The following is a 24,106-nucleotide window of genomic DNA, read 5'->3' on the forward strand; positions in this document are numbered from 1 at the left end:
CAATGTACAATTGCTCAAGCGCTCGGGGCAAGATACTATGTAAATAATCCGTGGCCGTCTGGTCCCCGATAATTGAAATAATGAATAGGTCCATAAAAGACAAGGAAAAGAGGGTTTTAACAAGGTACAGGAGGGAAACATTCTTCAGAGGAAGAGAAGTATTAGAACATGAGCACATGAACTGAAACTGGAAGGAAGCAGGTTCATAGGATATTTGAGGAAGAGTTACTTCACAGAAAGGGTAGTGAAGAAGTGGAATAGCCTCCCATCAAAGGTGGTAGAAGCAAATACAGTAGAGCAATTTAAACATGCTTGGGATATACATAAGGATAATCCTTACAAAGATCTATGGATCAAATGGGGCTGAGGTTACTTTAAGATGAAAAAAGGGGCAGACAAGATGTGCCAAGTGGTTCTTATCTACTATCAAATTCTTTGGGATGTAGTTCACATGCCGGTGCCGGAATCCCAACATCAGTCAAAATCCCGGCGCCAACATCCCGATCGCGGGTATCTCGATGGTAATTATTGGGGTTAGGGGGACGGTTAGGATTAGGTGATAGAGGGCCTGATTCAGACCCGCTCGCGAGCGCACTGATGATCCACGACTGCGCATGCGCCACCTCCAGCGTGCACATGCACGAGACCCGTACTGCGGCGACAGCTCCGTCGCAACAGGTCTCACTACAAGACAGGGCGGCTGTCGATGTTGATTGACAGCTCACCCCGTTTTGTAGGCGGGGGGGGCTGCACAAATGCAGGCATTCCCTTAAGAATGCCTGGCGTTTGTGGGTGGCCCTGCTGACATCACTCGTGATGTCAGTAGTGGACTTCCTGCTCTATTAGAGCAGGAAGTCCACTCATGCTTGCGAGAGCTGAGACCCTACCACAGGGTCTCCTCGCAAGCCCGATGGTCGCGATAATCGCGACCATCATCAGGCCGCATGCAAAAGCTGTGGGTGGTCACCCACAGCTTAGCGAGCGGCCTGGAGGCCGAAAATAAAAAATAATATCCCCGCCCTGATTCAAAGCGAGCACTCGCAAAAAGCGAGCGGCTCTAAATCAGGCCCAGAGTTAGGCACTAGGGAGATGGTTAGGGTTAGACTGCGTGGGGGGAGGGTTAGGGTTAGGCAGCGGGGCTAGGGTTAGGTTTAGGCTGCGAGGGGAGGGTTAGGTTTAGAATGCCGGCACCGGAATCCCAGTACCAGTCAAAATCCTGACGCTAACATCTTGACCGCCGGCATCTCAATGGTGAGTATTGGGGTTAAGGGGAGGGTTAAAAGTTAAAGTTAGGCACTAGGGAGAGGGTTAGGGTTAGGATGCACAGGGGGAGGGTTAAAGTTAGGCTGCAGGGGGAGGGTTAGGTTTAGGCTGCAGGGGAGGGCTAGGTTTAGGTTTAAACTGCGGGGAGGGATAGGTTTAGGGGTATGTTTAGGATACTTACCTACTGCTGTCGGCATCCTAACCCACTCGGTATGCTGGCTTCAGGGTTCTGACTGCCGGGATCCTGAGTAGCAGCATCCTGTACCCAACCCAATTCTAAGTTTCTATGTTATACTATACATCTGCAAGGTACAAACTTAATGAAGACATCTTTCTGCACATTACACACTTGCTATTCATTTGCTGAATTTAACTGATTTTGCATTGATGCTTTTATCTTTTTTGATAAAAGCAACAATGCAAAATGGGGCACAGGACACTAAACGCAGAGTATATGCAAATGGATCTGCTTGTGTATAGGCATCTTAATATTGTATTGCATTAGATTATTTTATCTCAGGATTTATTTTAAATTATTTATATTTTACTGTTTTAGAACATAAATACTGCAAAAAATTATGTATCTTATAAGTAGAGATGAGCGGTTCGATTTTACTCCATTATGTTCGGATCTCAAAAACGGTATCATATTGGCTATCCGGCTCTCACATGTTCTGGATAGCCAACAAGATAAATCCAAAATAATACGAACTAGCGCATATTTGGTGAAAAAAAACGAGTCAAAACAGAACCGCTCATCTCTAGTTATAAGTAGAATTCAGTATATTTCAGCTATAAGTAGAATGATCTCTGTAGCTCCCAGTCAGTGATATGATTTAATGCCATTGGGCCTGATTCAGAAATGGACAGTATTGCAGAGCTGCACAGAAACGGCTGTGCAATACCGTCAAACAAAATGTAAATGGAGCAGGAGGTTTCTGGAGGAAATAGACACCTCCTTGCTGCATCTGAGAGATCCGAGTGCAGTTTCTGTGAACGCTGCATTGGATCACCGTCGGCACCGGTTGGAATGGTTGCCCCTTTGTCCAGGCTTCATAAGCTGAAGCTTACCTCAGCCTGGCTCGTGCCTGGCACTTACCAGGAAATATGTGTGCACCGACGCAGACCTTGGCCTCGTCCCTCCCGGAAAACCTGGGTGACTCCCACCCCCATTTCCAGGAACCGTGGCCAGGTCTGCCCCCCAAACTCTGCAGCCTGTCAATCAGGCTGCGGTTGGAAGACACTACTAGCGGACACGCAGATGGACAGTTGCAGATGCACAGTACACATCCTGAGCAGGCACAGTCCTCCAACAATTGGAGATGTGCACTAACCATCCAGTTAGCGTACATCTCTGAATCAGGTCCATTGTCTAGAAAATGAATAAAGCAGCTTGCATTGCTGGTCAAAAATGATGGCACATTTGGATATGAGGTGATCACATGACTCTTACATCCAACAATGGGATGGCCTCTGTGACCAGGGTGCCGTGCTGCTGCCTGAGAAGCAAGGAATAACAAAACACAGCTTTATTGGAACATATTTTTCTATTCTATTAAATGTGTGGTAATCATTTGTTTATAATATTAAGGACTTTGACAAATATTTGAAGAGTGAATTTGTTTCTTTTTTTTTTTTACATGTTTGATTAGCAAATGAAAACAGTACTCAGCTTATGTGCAGCTGGCTAATTCTCAGCCTGAGTGCTATTATTGGACTTTTATTTAGTTAGCTCTACAGGAAAACAAGCTGTTATCTAACAAATTAATTAATATGAATATGTTACAGTGATCAAAACACTAAACGGAAGATAATTGAGTTTACTGCCAATTTGTTTAGAACAATCAACAAAATATTTAATACACTATGGGGTTTGTCTTTATTTCAGTATTTTTGTATTTGCATTATCGTTGATTTTAATCACATTCCGGTATGTGTAACATTCAGCATTGTTTTCAAGCCAGGAAATGGCGGATCATTGCAGATTCTATAATATACACTGGTGGTAGGAATAGGTAGCAGCAGATGCCATCTACTGGGGTATATGGAGACACTTAGCAACACAACAGCAGATACCCGTTATGAACGTCCTGCAGCTAGTTTCATTGGGGGAAAAGATCAGCAAGAAAAAAATGGAAAATTAAATACAGAACCCAATAAATCCCTGCCTATTTTACAGCGCTCCTCCCATTTATATATTTATTTGCACTAACACAGTTTCAGGCACAATAAGAGACATTTATTATGTAGTGTACATAATACACATGTGATCACCAAACAATAACTACTATAAGGACATATTGGTTGAAAGATGGAACTCCCCTCCTTTAAATAGGAAAAATGATGCTCTTTTTTGGCATCAACCCCCTGACCCTGGGGTCAGGGCTGTAGGGGTGTGTGCATCCAGTTCCAACGCCAAGGGGACGGCACATTTGCTTCCCCAAAGGCACCCTATTGTAGTTTGTGGCATGCCTGGCCTATAAGAGCCCAAATACATATATAGACACCACTCATCCTGCTTCCAGCGCTTGTTCTGTGATGTCATGACATCACATTCGCCTGGGGTTGCCTGACCAGAGAACATCTATGCCCTGATATAGCTCTGAAGGGTTTATTATCTTGTGATTTTTGTAGGGTGTTATTGTCTGGAAATTCAGGGGAACAAACATTCATAAACAGACAACAAATTGTGAGAGGCACATAGGCCCTCATTCAGAGCCGTACGCTCTGAGCAGAGCGCACGCTCTGAATGAGGGCCGGGCTCCATTTTCATGGAGCGTCCTCCTGGACGCTCGTATAGCTGTGGGTCACCACCCACAGGCTATACGAGCGTGCATTGTGATGGTCGCGATGGTCGAGACCATCGCGACCATCGAATTTGCGAGCCGGAGCCTGCGGTTGAGGTTTTCAACCGCAAGCTCCGGAGTGATTTTGGCTCTATCAGAGCCAAAATCACTCCCACTGACATCACTAGTGATGTCAGTGGGCCGGCTTCTGACGGGAGGCGTTCCCTTAGGAACGCCCCCGTCAGGGAGGCACGCCCCCGGCACGCCCACCAAAGGGGGCGTGCTGTCAATCAACATTGACAGCACGCCCCCTTTGATCGGACACAACGAGCGAAGGACTTTCCTTCGCTCGTCGCGTCTGGCGCATGCGCACGACGGAGCTCCCTCCGTCGCGCGCATGCTCAGTCCATAACATCGACCCACTTGCGAGCGGACAGCCGCTCGCGAGTGGGTCTGAATCAGGCCCATAGTTTGTAAGAGTGAACTCCTGCTTTTTAGAGAAGGGTGTCCCCATGTTTATAGGTGCTAGGATAAGGAGATCGGGGACATTTTTCCTCACTATCCTGTGCACTTAAAATTCTATTTATTTTTTTTCCGTAGGGCACTGGAGTGCAGTTGCTCTTAGTGACATCATCGCTCACCATCACAATGATGTCACTATTGTGCTGCCTGATCCCCACCACCAGTAATTACCTGTGGGGGTCTGTTAAGTATGTTTCTACTTAACAACATTGTTGCTCTGCTGAGGACGAGTTCCTCTGAAGTTGTTAATTTAATACCACTTTAGCTTAGGAATTAGCAAATTTTGATTGCAATAATGTTATTGCCTCAATACTTGTTACAGTTAATGTTTTCGGCTAGCAGCTAGACACAGCATATTATCTCATGGCCTACCTCACACAGCTCTGAGTGGAGTAATGTTACTGCTGTAGCCTCTACAGACAACCACTACCATATCCAGATCAGCCCGATCTAATGAAATAAACAATAAATTAATTCTGACATGCACAGTCAGAATATTAAAAACACTACAATATGTCAATAAAGATTACCATGCAATTCCCCTCACACAGCGCATTACAATCTTGGTTAATAAGTGTAATATATTCCACTCAGAAGATACTGTAACAGTTATTTAAAATTCCAAGTATCAGGCAAATGTAAAATTCTACACTCAGTAGGACATATAAAGTGGTAGTTGTCACGATCTGGCTAAGGTGATTCTCTGCCACTGGATTAGAAGACGTGGACCCAGGTTGAGGAGGGAACAGGAGGTGAGGGGCATGGATATATGCCTTCCTCATCCACCAGTACCGGATTTTGGCGAGACCTGACCAAAGTCGCGGAGTCTTACTTACTGGGAGGTGTTCACCAGTGACCCCTCCAAGCGGGATTTCAGCTTAAGCTGCACCCAGCAAGCAGGTCGTGGCCCTTTGCTTGCTGGGTGCAGCTTAAGTGGGAAAATGGAAGAACACAATACCAGGGAAAGCACAGGAGAAAGATATTGGAGGTTTGTACTGAAGTGGTGTGTTGAGTACACACTTAGTAGTTCCAGTCGCAGTGCTGGCACAGGAGGCTAGCACTAGGAGAAAGTACTTGGATAATGTACTGAGGCCCTGATTCAGAGCCGGACGCTCTGACAGAGTGCTCGCTCTGAATCAGGGCCGTCCCTCTGAATTTTAGAGCGCCCTCCTGGCCGCTCGCATAGCTGTGGGTGACCACCCACAGCTATAGCGAGCGGCCAAAAAGATGGTCGCGATGGTCAAGACCATCGCGACCATCGGGCTTGCGACGAGACCCTTGTGGTAGGGTCTCGTCTGCCGCATTCCCTGGAGTGCTTTCGGCTCTATCAGAGCCGAGAGCACTCCCACTGACATCACTTGTGATGTCAGTGGGGCCGGCTCCAGATGGTAGGCGTTCTCATGGGAACGCCTCCGTCTTGGCAGCCACGCCCACCAAAGGGGGCGTGCTGTCACTCACCATCGACAGCACGCCCCATTTGGCCGTCGCTATCCGGGTCTCGTGCATGCGCATGACGGAGCCGGCTCCCTCGTGCGCATGCGCACTGGGCCAACATCGACCCGCTTGCGAGCACTCAGCGCTCGAGAGCGGGTCTGAATCAGGCCCTGAATACACACTCGATGGCCTCAAACACAGAGCTGGCACTGGAGAATTATTTAGTAGATGGTACTTGGATTATGTGCTAATTACACACACTGGCTTCAGATGTAGAACTGGCACAGGAGATAGGTATTATGAACTGGTACTTGGATGATGTACTAAGTACGCACATATGTCCCTTAAGAAGGCTGAAGCCGCTACGCGTTGGACTCAATCAATCAAACTACATGACCCAACATACAAATGGAAAAGGTACCTAATAGGTAAAAACAAGCACTGAAAGGAGTTGTTAACTCTAGCAGCTACTGATAAATGGGATAGTCACTCCCTGCCACAAATACAATACAAAAAAGAAGATAGTAGCGCTATCGGTCAATAACAAGTATAGCATATAATAGAATGAAATATAAAGGTACTATCAATACACCAATTGTGGCTTTATGGACAATAGACCAATACGGACTTGAGGTTGTGGGTGAGATCCTACATGCACACATATCTTTACATGTTTTTATCTGTGTAATATGACCCAACATACCCCTGACTTCCGCATCCGCTCTCATCACATGCAGCTCACCACTCCCGGCTAATACTGAGCGTCCACACAGAGTTCGTAACTAGGCACGTACCTTACAACCATCTATACACGGACCAGTCTCCTCCAGAGTGAGTAGAGCCACCTAACAGCAGCGGTAGATGGCGGAGGACCACGTGACCTCATGGAAGCGTGGGACTTGTGCTGTCCCGCCGCTGAGGGTGATTCCGGCCAGCAGCAGAGAGCACCTCGTCCAATCGGGAGCCGCGCAGCAGAGAGAGAAGCAAGCATCAGGAGGATAGGGTAAGTTGTTGGACCGGAGGGCACGGGACGCCGCCCCTCAAGAGCGCAACACCCAGAACATTTGTATTTGTACTTTACGAGATCTTCACATCGATATGAGACAGTCACCTCTGATTAGGAATTGGTGCACATAAAGTGATTGACAGCTATTTCCATTTTATTAACGTATATCATTAGTGCCTCAACGCACTACCCCTAGACGATTCCTTTAGGATCCCTCCGCCCCTGTCCGGCTCCTTCCGCTGGACACCGGGGCTCTTGTGCGCATGCGTGACCTGTAGGTTGCGCATGCGCCGTCCCGTCACTGCTCCATCAGGAAAGGAGCAGTGAAGCGGCTCGCTGGGACAGCTGATTTTGCATCAGCTGTCACCACGCCAGAGCAAAAATGAATTGGTCTGGCAGCCACGGTGAGTCAGAATGTTAAATATCGGGGTCCGTTCGGATCCCGATAATTAACATCATGAAAAGGCCCCAAAGTCTGAAAATTAACCTATAGATTTGTATATATTATATAGTGTATGTCACTGAGTACTATGTCTAAGCGGCTAGTGAGTAGGATGGTGAGTGTATGACCCTGGGGAAGACAGGAGGGGGTGGGGTGGTAGAGAGGGTAGTGTATGTCCCTGGGTACTATGTCTAAGAGGCTGGGAAGTAGGGTGGTGAGTGTACGTCCCCGGGGCAGGCAGGATGGGGTGGGTAGGTGGTAGAGTGGGTAGTTTATGTCCCCGGGCTGGGGGATACAGTATATCTAGAGGCAAAGGGGTAGGGCGGGTTACAGGCAATTTTCATAGGCAGGGGTTTAACTAATTAGCCTATCGCCCAACCCACCAGAGTCAGCGGTTGGAGTACAAGCCCTATACACTTTGCCGCTGGGGGCATGATGGGAGTAGTAATAGCGGGAAGCAGGGGGCAGGATGGGAGTAATACTGGGAAGCAGGGGGTAGAATAAGCATAGCAGTGGGAAGCAGAGGGCAGAATGGTAGGAATAGTAATGAGAATTAGAGGTCATGCTAGTGAGAAGCAGCTGGGAGGATGGGAGTAGTAGTGAGAAGCATGGGCAGGATGAGAGTAGTAGTGGGGAGCAGGATGGCAGTAGTAGTTAGAAGCAGGGGACAGGATAGGAGTAATAGTGGGAAGCAGGGGCATGATGGGAGTAGTAGGTTGGAGGTGGTAGAATGGGAGTAGTATTGGGAAGCAGGGGCAGAATGGGAGTAGCAGTTAGAAACGGGTAGGATATAAGTAGTAGTGGGAAGCAGGAAGAATGGGTTTGGAAGGAATTCACCTTGAAAAAGTAGTCTCCGCAGAGCTCAAGTGTGCCGGCGGCCGTTCCTCCCTCCGTGTAGTACAGGCAGCCCTGTGCCACTGACACCCGGCTTCTTCTTCAAACAACAACACTGCAGCGCGCGCACCCTGCAGTGCGCACAACTCTGCACTCCAAGCAGCCCCAGGCGGGCCGGGGACAGACAGACGCCCTGACCCATCCCATAGACACAGCGGGTAGGCGGGCAGCGGAGGATGAGGGAGGGGACTTCTCGGAGCTAGCTTCCCGTAAGTGCGGCAGCCGGGCCGGTGTGGCCCGGCTGCTGCAGAGTGAAGTTATGAATCGGCGCAGACTGGCTGGCACTGTCAGCCCGGCCGGCCCTTTTAGTGGGGAGCATGGGACCGGCCCAGCGGGAACTTTCCCGCTGTCCCGGTGGCCCAATCCGCCCCTGGATGCAGCACTGACACAGGAGACTGGTATCATGAGATGGTACTAAGGCTCTGATTCAGAGCCGGTCACTCTGACAGAGCGCTCGCTCTGAATCAGGACCGGTCTTTTTTTTTTTTTTAGAACGTCCTCCTGGCCGCTCGCATAGCTATGGGTGACCACCCACAGCTATAGCGAGCGGCCAGGAAGATGGTCGCGATGGTCTAGACCATCGTGACCATCGGGCTTGTGACGAGACCCTTGTGGTAGATGTGGATTGCCCGTCGCTATCCGGGTCTCGCGCATGCGCACGACGGAGCCGGCTCCGTCGTGCGCATGCGCTCTGGGCCACCATTGACCTGGTTGTGAGCGCTCAGCACTTGCGACCTGGTCTGAATCAGGCCCTAAGTACACACGCTGAGGATTCAGCCGCGGAGCCTGGCACAGAAGATGAACGGAGCTTGGAACCTGGTACGCTGCAACAGCAAGTTTACACTGGAAGTAACGACGTTATAAGGCAACTTTCTGTTGTCCAGAGCCCGGTTATACACCCTAAGGTAGCAGTCCATTTGAAGAACACTGTCAGCTGACAGCAACCAATGCTACCATTGGTTAAAGGGTTAGTCAGATGAAAGCAGACTGTCATGGCTACGTCCATGACGGTAACCACAGAAACCACATCACAGAGCGAGCACATGGTATAATCCTCAGCGTGTAACTCACCGCAGCACCTGGGGTCTGTCCGCTCTAGAGATCAGGCGCTGGGGTAAGTAACAGCCGATCCTAGGCCGCAACCTGACAGTAGTACAGTAACTAAAATGGACATTTAAGAGGCATGATGTAAAATCTTTTTTGGGGGTAGTTTATGTGTATTGATTTGCACAAGTGCAATTAGGGCCTGATTCAGAGCCGGACGCTATTTGCGAACGGTCGTTCAGAAAAATGGGCCGGCTATTTAAATTGAGCGCTCGCTCTTTGCGGTCTGTTGACGCCTCTATGTCTGAGCGAGTGAACGAAATATACGCTCGCTATTTTGTAAAGACGCCCCCTGGCTGCTCGCATCCTACGTCATCTCCACTATTTATTTGATTAATCGAGTACATCGAAAGGCATCTGAACTGCTCGCAGTGCTTGTGTTTGGATTTTCCTACCGCAATCATGCGAACAGTTCAGGCTAAGAAACAACCAAGTGACGTGGTCGATGACGCTGCTTTGTTAATTATGCACACCCTTAAAACGCCCGTTTTGACCTTTTGGCATGCCTGCGTTCGGATCTCCACTCCCCGTTTTCAAGCACCTTCCCCTGTTACCACCCACAAACGCCTCATCCTGTCACTCAAATTAGCAGGCATTCGCTATTTTGCGAGCACACAATTTCCGACCGCAATGACTGGTTCACGCATGCGTATTACAACCCATGCGCAGTTGTGCGAACATCGCTCGGAGCGAACGAGCGGCCGCTTACGAGCGGCTCTGATTCAGGCCCTTAGATTTATATGATAGTATCTTATGCACATGAGCAGAAGCTAGCACTGGTAAGAGCATTCCTTGCAGTGTATGGTGTAAGAATGCCTAGGGCCTTATTCTGAGTTGCATACAATGTGTTTGCAACTTTGACCATTTCCTCCATCAGAAGTCCCATGTGAACATCCACCAGAATTAAGAGACAGATGCATCTAAGCATCCTCACTGCCCCTAGCCTTCTGCTTGTGAGAGAAGCTCTCATCACTGGTATCAGCATTTTCCACAGCTCTATTCATGGTGCAGGAGATCCGACTGATAGATCTCTGCATACACTCAGATAAGAATGAGATGCAACTCTGTATACTCACCCACAGAAAATGTATTCTATGTGTGAATGGCCCATTACTGTCTCCTTTTCACCCAATAACGCTAATTCAGCCACAAGAGAGAAGCATCTGAGATGTCTATGACTTAGAATTGCTTGTAAGTACTTTAAGTGCATGTGCACTTTGCTAAAAATTGCTCAATCCATTCGCATTGGGAATTGCATGGATCTCAGAATCAGGCACCTAGTTTTGCAGTTCACTGCAAAGAATGAGATAAATGCTGCTATGTGAAAGGGGCATACTACCATTACTGGCCTCAGAAAGACTTGTTACTTGTACCAGCACAATGCAAGCAGTCTTCTGGACTCATCTAGCCTTTGAGGGACTATAAATCTTAGCAATGTGCGGTTGAGATGTGCAGCTCGCACATCACCTAGAATTAGCTTAAAACAATATCACTAATTTTCCTGTGCACATCTATGATGGCGCATGGTAAAATGCGCAATGTTACTGTGCCACTGTTCTGACCCTATTCCAATTGCATATCAATCACATTGTTCATAATTGAACTGGCCCTTTAATGTGCTGTTCATTGCAATTTCCATTTGCAGTTTAGTGGAGAAGTGCATTTCCACTTGCACCTTGTCTATTGTAAAATAAAAATTTAAATGCACAATAGTTATGTATGTACTGTAATAAAGAATAACGTTAGGCCCATTGTCCCCTCTCATGATTAAATTAAGCCATAAGAAAGACTAAGGGGTATATTTACTAATGTTCGATTTTGATTTGAGTGTGATTTGACATTCGATTTTCATTCGATTTTGCATTTGGAGATTTACTAAAGGTAAAATTGAATGTCAAATTGAACATAAACCGAATTTCACTCAAATCCCACTCAAAATCGAACATTGGAAAAACATTGGTACTTTTATATAGATCTCATTTTTTTGTATTTAAGAAAACGGTGGATGCCTACATGGAGCAGAGGACCTGTCCAGGTATTGTAGGTGAGTATGTGTTGGGTGTGTAATAAATTCATACTGTCACAGTGTGTGTCTTGTCTTTATTTTAACATTTCTTTACAGGTGAACTAGAGGTACCAGCGGGCCCTTAATGCCCCACATGCTGATACTTGTGGTTCTCCAAGTAACAGCATGCAGGGGAGGCTTGCTGGGACCTGTAGTTCTACTGTTAAAGACAATGGGCCTGATTCAGACCCACTCGCGAGCGGCTGTCCGCTCGCAAGTGGGTCGATGTTATGGACTGAGCATGCGCACGACGGAGGGAGCTCCGTCGTGCGCATGCGCCAGACGCGACGAGCGAAGGAAAGTCCTTCGCTCGTTGTGTCCGATCAAAGGGGGCGTGCTGTCAATGTTGATTGACAGCATGCCCCCTTTGGTGGGCGTGCCGGGGGCGTGCCTCCCTGACGGGGGCGTTCCCACGGGAACGCCTCCCGTCAGAAGCCGGCCCACTGACATCACTAGTGATGTCAGTGGGAGTGATTTTGGCTCTGATAGAGCCAAAATCACTCCGGAGCTTGCGGTTGAAAACCTCAACCGCAGGCTCCGGCTCGCAAATTCGATGGTCGCGATGGTCTCGACCATCGCGACCATCACAATGCACGCTCGTATAGCCTGTGGGTGGTGACCCACAGCTATACGAGCGTCCAGGAGGACGCTCCATGAAAATGGAGGCCGGCCCTCATTCAGAGCGTGCGCTCTGCTCAGAGCGTACGGCTCTGAATGAGGGCCAATGTTTTTCCATTTATTTTTACACTACACTTTACACTACCAACCCAGCACCCACATCCCAGGGGCGCAGGTACCCTGGAGAAGGGACCCCTTTATTGGGGGGGTCCCCACCTCCCCAGGGAACCCCGGCTGGGCTGACTAGTGGTCAGGTGTAATGCTTTGGCCGAGGGACCTGGTGAAAGGGTTCCCATGGCTGTGGCATTACATCCTCACTAGAAAGTCCAGTGCTGGTTATGGTAAATACAGGGGACCCCTACTCATGTTGTCCCCTGTATTTCCAAAATCAGGCCGGCTCGCTTAGCCCAGTGCTGGTTGTGGTAAATACAGGGAACCCCTACGTCTTTTGTCCCCCCGTATATACACAACCAGGAGCTGTTTTTATTTTTTTTAAATTAACACTTTACAAGCATTTTACACAGATGCATGCATGGATCTCTGATCTGTCTCAATCAGACCTGCTCATGCTAAAAATTTAAAGCATGCAGCAGGTCTATTAATTTGGGGATTTGGAGTTCGATTTTGAGTAGGATTTGGTGTTCGATTTGTACATGTGCATGCAAGATCAAACATCAAATCACTGTTCAAAATCGACCCAAATCAAATTCGATTTAGAAAAGGCTTCTAAAATCGAAATTTAGTAAATGTGGGATTTGGTGAGGGATTTGTACATTTGATTTGAGGTGAGCTAAATCGAATATCAAATTGACTGTAAAATCGAACTCTGATAAATATACACCTAGGTATGTACAGCACCCCACACTGGGGCATACTTGTTTGCATTGGAGAGTAGATCTTTGCAGCACTTTTTGCATACTTATGTAGTACTTATTAACCTCCACAATCCAGTGCTAAAAACAGCTTGACTGATGCCTATAATGCTATAGTATTAAATTAGCGCTGCTGACTCACAAGTCACCTGCAACAAGTAAAAAACTCACACAAAGACATGTATTATAAGACTGGCATACAAATCAATATAGGTAATAACAATTATCAATTATAAGCATAAACATCCATTTTTCACTTAAACAGATAAAGTCAAGTGTGCAGATGCCTTATTGTTCTTGTCAAGTAGATGTATTTCCTTTTTCCATAGTAACCAATGAGTTCTAAAGAAAAACTTGCTTTATTATAAGGAATATACATTAAATACCAATACCAAAATAGTTAGGCTGATCAATTATAAAAAAATCAAACAACATTTCTGATTAAAGTTAAACATGTGACATAAAATTGTGGTCCTTTATAAAACAGATAAAACATTCTGTCAATTGGTGAACATACTGTACCATAATAAAAATATTGCAAAAAATGTAACTTACTGTAACATCCATAGAAAAAGGGAACCAAACATCAGTATTGAAAGCAAGTACACAGCAGCATAACCTTTCAGTATAGCAGATAAAGACTTTAGCCGTGTGTCCACTAGCAGATACCGGCAAGAGAGTACGATTATGACATCGTAATCGTACTGTTGTTCCCTTTTCCCTGCAGTGCCTACACTGAACAATTGATCGTTCAGTGTAGGCACATCAATCATCTCTGAACATGTGCAATCTGTCGTTATCGGCAGATTGACCAGCCTGTTCAGTAGATAACTGGTGTCGGAAACGACCAGTGGGAGCGCACATCGCTGGTCGTTTCCGACATCATAAGGCCCAACTTGTGCACGAATACTGCACGATTGCACGATTACGATGTCATAATCGTGCAATCGCTCAGTAACATTGCGTAGTGGATACGCGACTTTAGAAGCAGCCTCTTTCTTCATTCATTGCACTCACTTACAGTGTATTCAACATATAGATCCAATATTAACCTAGATGGGAATGTATGCTATTGCAGAACTGGATGTATCTTGAGATAAGTACTGCAAGTCTCTGCATATGTGCAAAAAATATCTACACTACTGTACTTTTTAGAGCTACTATATGTTGATAAAAACTTTACGCTTTTAAACCTCCCAGTTATGTCAAACAGATTTACACGTTTTGGTCTTTCAAAATGTATAAAAATTGTATCTTTCTTTCTATTTATTTATTAATCTATCTACAGTATCTGTTTGTGTGTGTTAAGGTACAGAAATGTAACTATTGTTATTAGCCCAATAATGACAACTTTAGACAATTTCTGATGTTACCTGTAATATATACACTGAAACACATTTTGCCCTTCTTGCCACCAGCACCTGTGCTTCTCCTGAAATCATTATCCTTCCCATCCACTCTCATTTATTCTACGCTGCCCCATATAATTCGTCCACCCCCCATAATTCATTTTTACTCTCTCCTGCCGCTTTATGGGGCCCATTTATCAATGAATATAACACCCGTTTTCGGGGGTTTACCTCAAATATTACGTTTCTTCCGGATGTATTAAGGAAGGACCGCAGCAGGTATCGGAGACGCCTGCTGCGATCCCTCCATTACTGCTGGTAGCCGCATCCCCCATAGGTTTCTATGGGGGATGCGATGCTGCTAGGTTTACCAATATGCATTCCCGATGTTGGCCCCCGCAGCTAACACCATCTGAAGATGGCATTAATCGCTGTAGCCTATGGAACCCTCCCCGGCTATGGTGGCTGTGCATGCGCAGTCAGCAGGACTGCGCGTGCATGGCAGGCCCGGCACTGGCCGGCAGCTCTCCGTGTACATCGCAGGGACGGGCTTTTTCAGAGCCCGTGTCCCTGCATGTGCCGGAAGATAGATCCGGACATTATGATCGCATATTACAATGTGATCATGGGCGGTACTGACATATACAGATCGCATGGGGGCCTATATCTCATATACTGTACAAGCAGTAAGCAGAAGAGAGGCTGTCCTTGGTAGTACACTCCATCTTGCTGCTCTAGGTCATGGATATGCTGTGAACATGAGTACTGCGGTGTTGAGGTCACTGAAGGAGTGCAGTGATTACATCACTGCTCACAGTCAATCAGTGACTTCACTCACCAACATCTCTATGGACATCTCCTCCTCCACCTGCTTTTTGTATATGATGTCAGAAGCGAAGGAGAAGATTTAACTTCACGTCATACGTGCAGCAAGACAGGATCTTGTATTTCTTTTGTTGGCATATTACTGAGGGGACAATAAAACGGCAATTAAGTAATTTACCTGCCACAGGGAGATGACAGGCCATTGTTTTGGGCCCAGACATGTTTTACAGCGCCTGCATTCCGACCGTCGGGATGTCAACTATATCCCGTTTTATTATACATGTCCCTATGTGTGAGTACTTTACATTAATGTACTGACACCTGTGAGTCAGTCTCCATGTATCAATGTTGACATTGAACAATTTTTTAATGCCTCAATAAGTTTTTGTATGTGTTCTAAATTTAAAATACCAACCAGAGGAAAATTTATTTTAACTCTATTAATCTCCTGACAATTCTGTAAGTACTTCCAAGTTACCATTTCCTGATACACATATCCTGCTTTTGTATTAGAACTTGATACTATTATTTTGCACTGACATTTGCAAATATAGGCATAATTAGTTATCGATCTATTCAGATGATTGGGGGTGTTCATAATTCTCAATTTTCTCAAGGGGTTCCTGCAAGAGAACGGGGAAAGAAAGAAAGATTTACTTAACTAACTTTTATTAAAGATACATTAAAAAGGTCAACATGCTAATTAGTCTCTTCCCCATTGACCCAGGTGTGTCCTTTTAATGAGAAGTGTAATGAGAGCAGAATTAACAAATATCAATAAGATAAAATATTTTATCCAAACACTTGTGCTCATTTGCTTGTATTCAGACAGGCACACCAACACCAATTATGGTATAACCGTAAAACTGTATATATTAAACCAGGAGAAATAAAATTAGATATGTCTATAGCAGCACATACAATATATCTCAGTCACGCTTGGAGTGTACTGTACTGTCACAATGCATTAAAGAACTATTATCAGTAAGCAGTGAAATCACAAAATCATCAGTTATTCACAAACTATTGTATTCCTGTATTTCTGTCATAATGGCTGAGATTAGACCTATGTCTCATTCCGAGACTCAGGGGTAAATTTACTAAGAATCGAGTCTGGTCAAGTTAGCAATCTCTGGAGAGTTTGGGCAGTTTTTTCCACTCGCAAATTTACTAATGTAAAACTCGGGAGAGAAATCTCCTTTGCTACGGGAAAATACTGGAGAGTTAGCAAACTGACTTCAATTCACCATCGGCAAAACTCGAGAACTTTTTCACTAGTGAAGATAGTATTCGGGAATTTACCAAGATGAGAGTTTTGAAACTGTCATGAGAACGGACAACACTCCTGTAAAAATTTGTGAAATCAATTCACCTGCCTGTGATCCGCAAGTTTAGCAGAAACATACACAGATCAGTGTGATCATTGTATGTTTCTGCCTGTAAATAGAAAAAAAATTGTTAAATTTTATTAAAAAAAGACGTAGGGTCCCCCCCAAAAGCATAAACAGCCCCGGACTTGTCAGCCAGTCTTGGTTCCTAAAATTGCGGTGAACAAATTGAGTAGGGTTCCACCGTAATTTAGGAACCAGCAACAGGCTTCAGGGCCAGTCCTGGTTTTAATTATAGGGGAAAAAAATGCATAGGTGTCCCCCTATAATTAAAACCAACCTATTACCGGGTCTCAGGGACAAAGCATTCTCACCCCAAGCCGGTCAAGCCAAGCCCGGGTTCTCTCATGGGAGGTGGGGACCCCCACAAGAAGAGGTGTCCCCTCTCCCCAACCCCAGGCTTGGTCTGAAGTCCGGAGCTCTTCCCCGCATCCCTGGGCTGTGGGTATGGGGGTAATAAAGTGTTAAATTGAAGTAAACTAATGTATTTTACAGTGGAACTACAGGTGCCAGCATAGCTGCCCTTTTGCACTTGTGGAACTACAAGTGCCAGCATGCGTCCGGCACCCGTACCTCCACTGTAAAATAAATAGTTAAATAAAGACATCACACACCATAGTTAGTACAAGTTTAATACATACACCTATCCCATTCACACATACTTATCTTCTGCCAAATGTTGCTGTCCACTTCTCCAAGTAGAAATCCATGTGCATGGCCCAGCAAAAAAGATCGTATACTCACCTACATTCTAGCTTCTGCTTTCCGTAGCATCCAGGGTCTTGGCAAAACAATAAAATTACTTACCCGAACCAAGCCCAACAGATGTAAGTATATTACACCTCGCGAAATGACAGATGACCGAAATCATCTGTTTCTCACGGGCCGCTAGCCAATCAGTAGCTGCTTTACATGTAGCGGCCGCTCATTGGCTGGTTCCACGTGGGTCCCAGCCAATGAGCGTCCGCTACATGTAAAGCGGCCGCTGATTGGCTAGCAGCCGTGAGAAATTACAGATTATTTTGGTCATCTGTCTTTTCGCGAGGTGTAAATATATATGTAACAGCATATACTTACATCTGTTCGGCATGGTTTCGGGTAAGTCGGTTTGTTGTTTTGCCAAGACCCTGGATGCTATGGAGAGCAGTGCCAGGATGGAGGTCATCCCACATGGATATCTACATTGGCGAAGAGGACAGACCGGCTGGTACAGGTAAGTATGTGTGATTGATGTATGTGTGTATTAAACTTGTACTATCTAAGGTGTGTGTGTTATGTCTTTATTTAACTATTTATTTTACAGTGGAGGTACGAGTGCCAGCTGCCTGCTGGCACTTGTAGTTCCACAAGTGCAAAAGGGCAGCCGTACCTGTAGTTCCACTGTAAAATACAATAGTTTACTTTGATTTTACACTTTATTACCCCCATACCCACAGCCCAGGGGTGCGGTGAAGAGCTCCGGGCTTCAGACCAAGCCTGGGGTTCGGGAGAGGGGACACCTCTTCTTGTGGGAGTCCCTACCTCCCCTGAGATCCCCGGCTTGGCCTGACCGGCTTGGGGTGAGAATGCTTTGGCCCTGGGGCCCTGGTAATAGGGTCTCCGGACTGTGGCATTACATCCCGGTTGGTTTGAGTCTGGCGCTGGTTTCAATTAATGGGGGACCCCTACGCATTTTTTTCCCCTTATAATTTAAAACCAGGACTAGCCCTGCAGCCTGTTGCTGGTTCCTAAATTACGGTGGAACCCTACTCGTTTTGTTCACCGTAATTTTAGGAACCAGGACTGGCTGACAAGTCCGTGGCTGTTTATGCTTTTGGTGGAGGGGACCCTACGTCATTTATATTTTCGCAGATCAAGCGATTGTTTTCAAATGCGCATGCTCAGCGATTGAATTGCAGTCAGCATTTGGGAGTGTTAATGGGGGGGGGTTAGAGAAATGCAGGCATGTCGGACAGTTTAAATGTCATTTCATGGGCGTGCATATATTATCTATTGCGATTATCTTCACTCCATGAGAGCTCTCTGCGTGTCAGGAGAGATGCGGTGTTTGCGACTGGTCAGACATGACTTACAAGCTGCGTGGCTGCCTGATGTGCGTTATGTTACCAATGTTTATGCTGTTGCAGGCCGTCAGACGAATATGAGAAAACAGCAGTAGGAGTCCCTATGCTCGGCTCTGCTTTGGAAGGCATTAGCATATTTTAGCAGCCGCAATCCATGAGACAATGCAATCGCGATTGCATTAAAGTAAATCTCTGATTCAGACCCCCAGATCGCATTGTAAATGCAATTATTGATAAATGGTCCCCTAAGAACAATAAAAAAAATTACATAACTGCAAGATTACACATTTATATGCAGTGCCATTTGTATTGTAATGTGGTAATACAAATTATTTTGTATCTCTTATAAGATCATGTGGTAAATAATAAAAATAAATAATAATAATAATAAAATTATGCTTCTGGTGCACTAAGATTATCCAATCAGAGGAAAATATTGGTTATACAGTCTCAGGGTGCCCCAAGCAAACTAATAGTTGCCTACTTTTGAAAAAGCATTTCAGGGAGATTGTGAAAGCAACACCAAAGAACATGGCTTTTAGGGGTTAATGTACTTGATATTCTATTTTAAACCTTTTAGTATGTTTTTGTAAATTTTCTAATATGAGATGTTACTCTGCATTATAATTATGTGTATATCTTTTAATGGGGATGTAGTTAAAATGCCGACACCGATATCCTGAATGAGATCAGGATACTGGTGTCGGCATCCCGAACGCCAGGATACCGATCGACCAGACGGCGGTAAGTATCTTAGTTAGACCGGGGATGGGGGGGTAAGGATTAGGCATCCACAGGGGGAGTATAGGGTTCGGCACCCACCCTCGGGAGGGTTAGGGTGCGCGTAGGGGGGTTAGCGTTAGACACCACCGGAGGGAGGTTAGGGTTAGGCCCCCCCCGGGAGACTTAGGTTTAGGGTGTGGGCAGGGGGGGGTAAGGTTTAGGCACCACCAGGGAGAGGTTAGAGTAAGGTAATCCCCAGGGAGGTTAGGGTTAGGCACCACTAAGGGAGGGGGAGGGAGGGAGAGGGGGAGGGTTAGGGTACTTACTTCCCCTGTCAGGATCTTCACACTACGGGCTTCCAGCGTCGGGATTAGAACCGGCGGCTATTGAGCTGCCAGGAGATCACACCCATTCCCTTTTAATTAAGAATGTGCAGGCTTGGATTAGTTAGGATTTTCCCGCCCAATTTGAGTTTTTCCCGACAAAAATCGGGTCTCAGAAAGAGGCAAAACTTCATCTTTATGGACAAACATTATCTTTCATGGACTTTTGTCCAGGAATGATGATGTTTGTCCATGAAAGATGACGTTTTGCCTCTTTCTGAGACCCGATTTTTGGTGGGAAAAATCCGAATTGGGCGGGAAAATCTGAACTAATCCGAGCCTGCACATCCCTACTTTTAATGCATGCATTTATTTAGCAATTATGTATTTCTGAACTTACATTGTACAACATTTTGGTATTTTTTTGCATGTTAACTCTGTGTGGTTGTGCTATTATTCTTAGTCAATCATTTACTGTTGATATTTATTATTTATATTTTATCATTGTTTACTTAGCGCCACCATGTTACTAAGTACTGTATAAACATTAATCTTTCCTATCAGTCTGCTTTTGGACTGTCAGCGGAGCTTGGAGCTCCTTGGTTAAACATATTTATTATTATTATTATTATTATTATTATTATATTTCTATTATTATTATTATTATTATTATTATTATTATTATTATTATTATTAGTAGTAGTAGTAGTAGTAGTAGGAGTAGTAGTGGTAGTAGTAGTAGTAGTAGTATTATAGCATATTTCATACCTCCCAACTGTATCATCATTAATGGAGCAATCACAATTAGCAGACTCAATAGGGAGTTTTGCCCAAAAGTTTACAGGCAGGACGGGGCAAAACTTGGATGTATCAGGGCTTATTAATGGCAGGCCTTAGTTTGTTTCAATTTTGCATTTCTAATTGTTGGGAGAAATATTTATTTGTTAAACAGTAAAAACAGTAGTGCACATGTGTCCTTATATACCTAGGGGTATATTTATTAAAGGTTGATTTTAATCGATTATGATCGATTTAAAATTGACAAATATCAATCAACATCTATGTTGTGTTTCTGGGCCTGATTCAGAGAAGGACTCAGAGATGGACGCTAATGTGATATAATTACAAAGCTTACCCGAACATAAAGACTCCACTGCTTCTCATATGTGTATGACGTAACATACCTGCATAAATATAAGTAACATCGACGCACATCAAGCGGCCATCTCGCCCTCGCAGCAGGTCTGACCAGCAGCAGACTCTACAGCTCTCCTGACACGCAGAGGGCTCATGCTGCGTAGGAGATCGCAAGGGTTAATTTATGCACACCCATGTAACAGCATTTAAATGGTCAGACACGCCTGCGTTTTATTAACCACCCATTACCTACCCCAAACGCTGACAACCTGTCACTCACTTTGAAATAAATTCCTCTGTGCATCCACAAGCGCAGAGCATGCGCGGTGGCAAACAATTGCTCGATCTGCGTCCGTGATCGCCATTGTGTCCATCTCTGTATCTGGCCGTATATAACACATATGTGTGTGCCCCAGAAATGAAAATGATTGATTTTCATCAACTTAAAATAATTCAAAATTGATAAAAATCAACCTTTAGTATATATTCCTGCCTAGCCTCAGTAAGCCACACTGTGCGAGACGCCTGGCGCTGAGCGGTGTAGCATCTTTTTCGCTCAAATGTGCATCTCAGTCGCAAAGTAGTGTGACAAAACCACTTGACAAGACTGCACTGATCAATATGATATGCAACACTTGTTCGACTGAGTTTGAATCTGTACAATGAAAGGTTGCATGAAAAAAGTCATGGCTGCTGCACTGTAACACTTCGTAGACGACTAAGATGCATGTTCTAGCAAAAAAAGACATGAAACGATGCTCAGCGCAAGCTGAGTCACGCGTGACATGGTGCGCCGAGAAGGGCTATTTGGCGCAATTGCGGCAATAGTGTATGAGGACACATCTGTAGAATGGAGACTGCTTTGGTTGAAATTAAAGGACTACCAAAGATATAATGCAAATTTGTTTGCATACGAAAAGGCAATTTGCAATATTCACAGGTATATGTTGAAATTTCGAAATGCAGACAGGTGGGAGAGATAAGTTGATGACATTGTGAGCAACAAAGTCCTCGGTTAGCAGACATATTAGTCTCTGACTAGTCACTCCAATATGCTTATTGACTGTAAGCTGGAGGTGTACAGGAAAATATGGGCCTGATTCAGACCCACTCGCGAGCGGCTGTCCGCTCGCAAGTGGGTCGATGGTGTGCACTGAGCATGCGCACGACGGAGGGAGCTCCGTCGTGCGCATGCGCCAGACGCGACGAGCGAAGGACTTTCCTTCGCTCGTTGTGTCTGATCAAAGGGGGCGTGCTGTCGATGTTGAACACCTACCGTCAGAAGCCGGCCCAATGACATCACTAGTGATGTGAGCCAAAATCTGATAGAGCCAAAATCACTCCTGGCCTTGCGGTTGAAAACCTCAACCGCAGGCTCCGGCTCGCAGTGGCGATGGTCGCGATGGTCACGACCATCGCGGCCATCAAACTGCACGCTCGTATAGGCTGTGGGTGGTGACCCACAGCTATACGAGCGTCCAGGAGGACGCTCCATAATTATGGAGGTCGGCTCTCATTCAGAGCGTGCGCTCTGCTCAGAGCGTACGGCTCTGAATGAGGGCCTATGTTTCCCTTAGGAATAGACTTCAGATACATATTATCTTTATATACTATGTGTGATATTTGTGAATTCCATCAGCTAGTGAGTACAGAGAGGTAGCCTGGCATTCAAGTAGAGTAGTGTCCTTGTAAAAAACTTAAACAAACAGTTCCAGATTGGGTTTGTACTAGACTGGTTGCATGTGCTATTAGATATTGTCTGGGCACTGTGTCATTTCTATTGTACATTTCAGTACAAATATTAACACCCTGGATAAACAAGCAGCGCACATGATCAAAGCACAATGTCATAATGGCTGGTCATCAGTTTTCTGAACTAAATGTTTGTCTTGTGTAGAAGTTCTAGTGCTATAATTCAGGGTAGTAGATAAGCTCACAATATTTAGGCAGGTTGCATAGTGACGGAGCAGTTACTGGTAGAAAACATCTGATATTTCTCACCAAACTGAGAGAAACAAAGGAACAAGTGTATGAAAAAGTACAAACAGTGAACAATTAATCTGCATGGCCTGAGATGACTCAAATAGGCATCTATTTAACAATTTCTTAAAAAGCAAACACTGCTTAATAATAAATCATTATACTTGGTCTGTTATTATTAGTTTATCAAGAGACTGGAGGTAAATTAGCTGAGTCTTCTGAAAAGGAAATGTGGAAGTAGTGGTCTTATGGACATTGCCCTCTCCCTGTCAGACTCTCCACCCCTCTCTAATGCTGGGTACACACTTAATGAAGTGTACCCAGCCGATGTGTTGTGCTTTGGGTCCCAGCGAGGATGCCGGCATCGGAAAGTGCGCACACACTTGCCGATGCCAGGAGTGCCGGCGTGACAGCCGGGGCCATGCTGCATTCGACAGGTCAGATGGGCGATGACGCGCGGGAGCGCGCATTGTCAGCAACAATGGTATATCGGGTATACACTGCCCAAAGTGGACGTTCGATTCGCTGGATCAGACGACATATCGTGTAGTGCGTGCCGGCATTAAGCTTAAAACAGGCTCTGAAAAACTATTTATTTTTCAAAGCCAACCTGCTCTCCTACTAATCTACCCCTTCTGTCTCTGAACACAGACCCAACCCTTTGTATCAGTGGCATCATGAGGGGGGTGGGGAGTGCGGACCAAAATGCCGGCTCCTCTGCAGTGACAAGAGCCGGTGTGGTGCAGTGTGACATTCTCCTGCAGCACCTTTTCATAGAAGAGGAGCCGACAGCCAAGTCTCCGGGAGCAGCCTAGCATCTCCGTTGATGCTGGGCTGCCCCCGAAGTGACGTCATCGGATTTCCTGCGAGGCCTTGCCCCTTTACTTTAGTCCACACCCCCTTTTCAGGACATTGGGGCAGTCAAAGTGCGCATCCGGGTGTCATCCGACCCTGTGTCGCCTCGGCTCTGTATCACCCATGTATGTCACCTCCTCCCCTATAGATTATAAGGTCTAACAAGCAGGGCCCTCTTCACTCGTGTACTTCTCCAGCACATTAATTTATTCCCTTAAGGCTGGTATACACTAGAAGACAGTGCCGGATTGCACATCTGGCACTTCTGGTAAATGCCAAAAGGGACGATGGCCAGATGGGCCGATCCTCACAGCACTGAGGTCGTTTTCTCCCTGTGCTTGCATGGGTTTCCTTGGGTACTCCGGTTTCCACCCACACTCCTAAAAAATTACTGGTAGGTTAATGTATATGTGCGTGTAAATGTGGTAGAGAATATAGATTGTAAGCTCCACTGGGG

The 24,106-nt window shown here is 45.7% G+C and overlaps 1 protein-coding gene across 1 annotated transcript in view; it reads left to right on the forward strand.

The window, feature by feature from the left end:
* LOC148526729 (uncharacterized) overlaps positions 1-24,106 on the forward strand; it is a 156,311-nt gene that overhangs the window by 59,185 nt on the left and 73,020 nt on the right. The window lies entirely within an intron of this gene.

This window comes from Taudactylus pleione, unplaced genomic scaffold, assembly GCF_031769625.1.
Source record: "Taudactylus pleione unplaced genomic scaffold, aTauple2 ptg000095l, whole genome shotgun sequence".
Classification (NCBI taxonomy): Eukaryota; Metazoa; Chordata; class Amphibia; order Anura; family Myobatrachidae; genus Taudactylus; species Taudactylus pleione.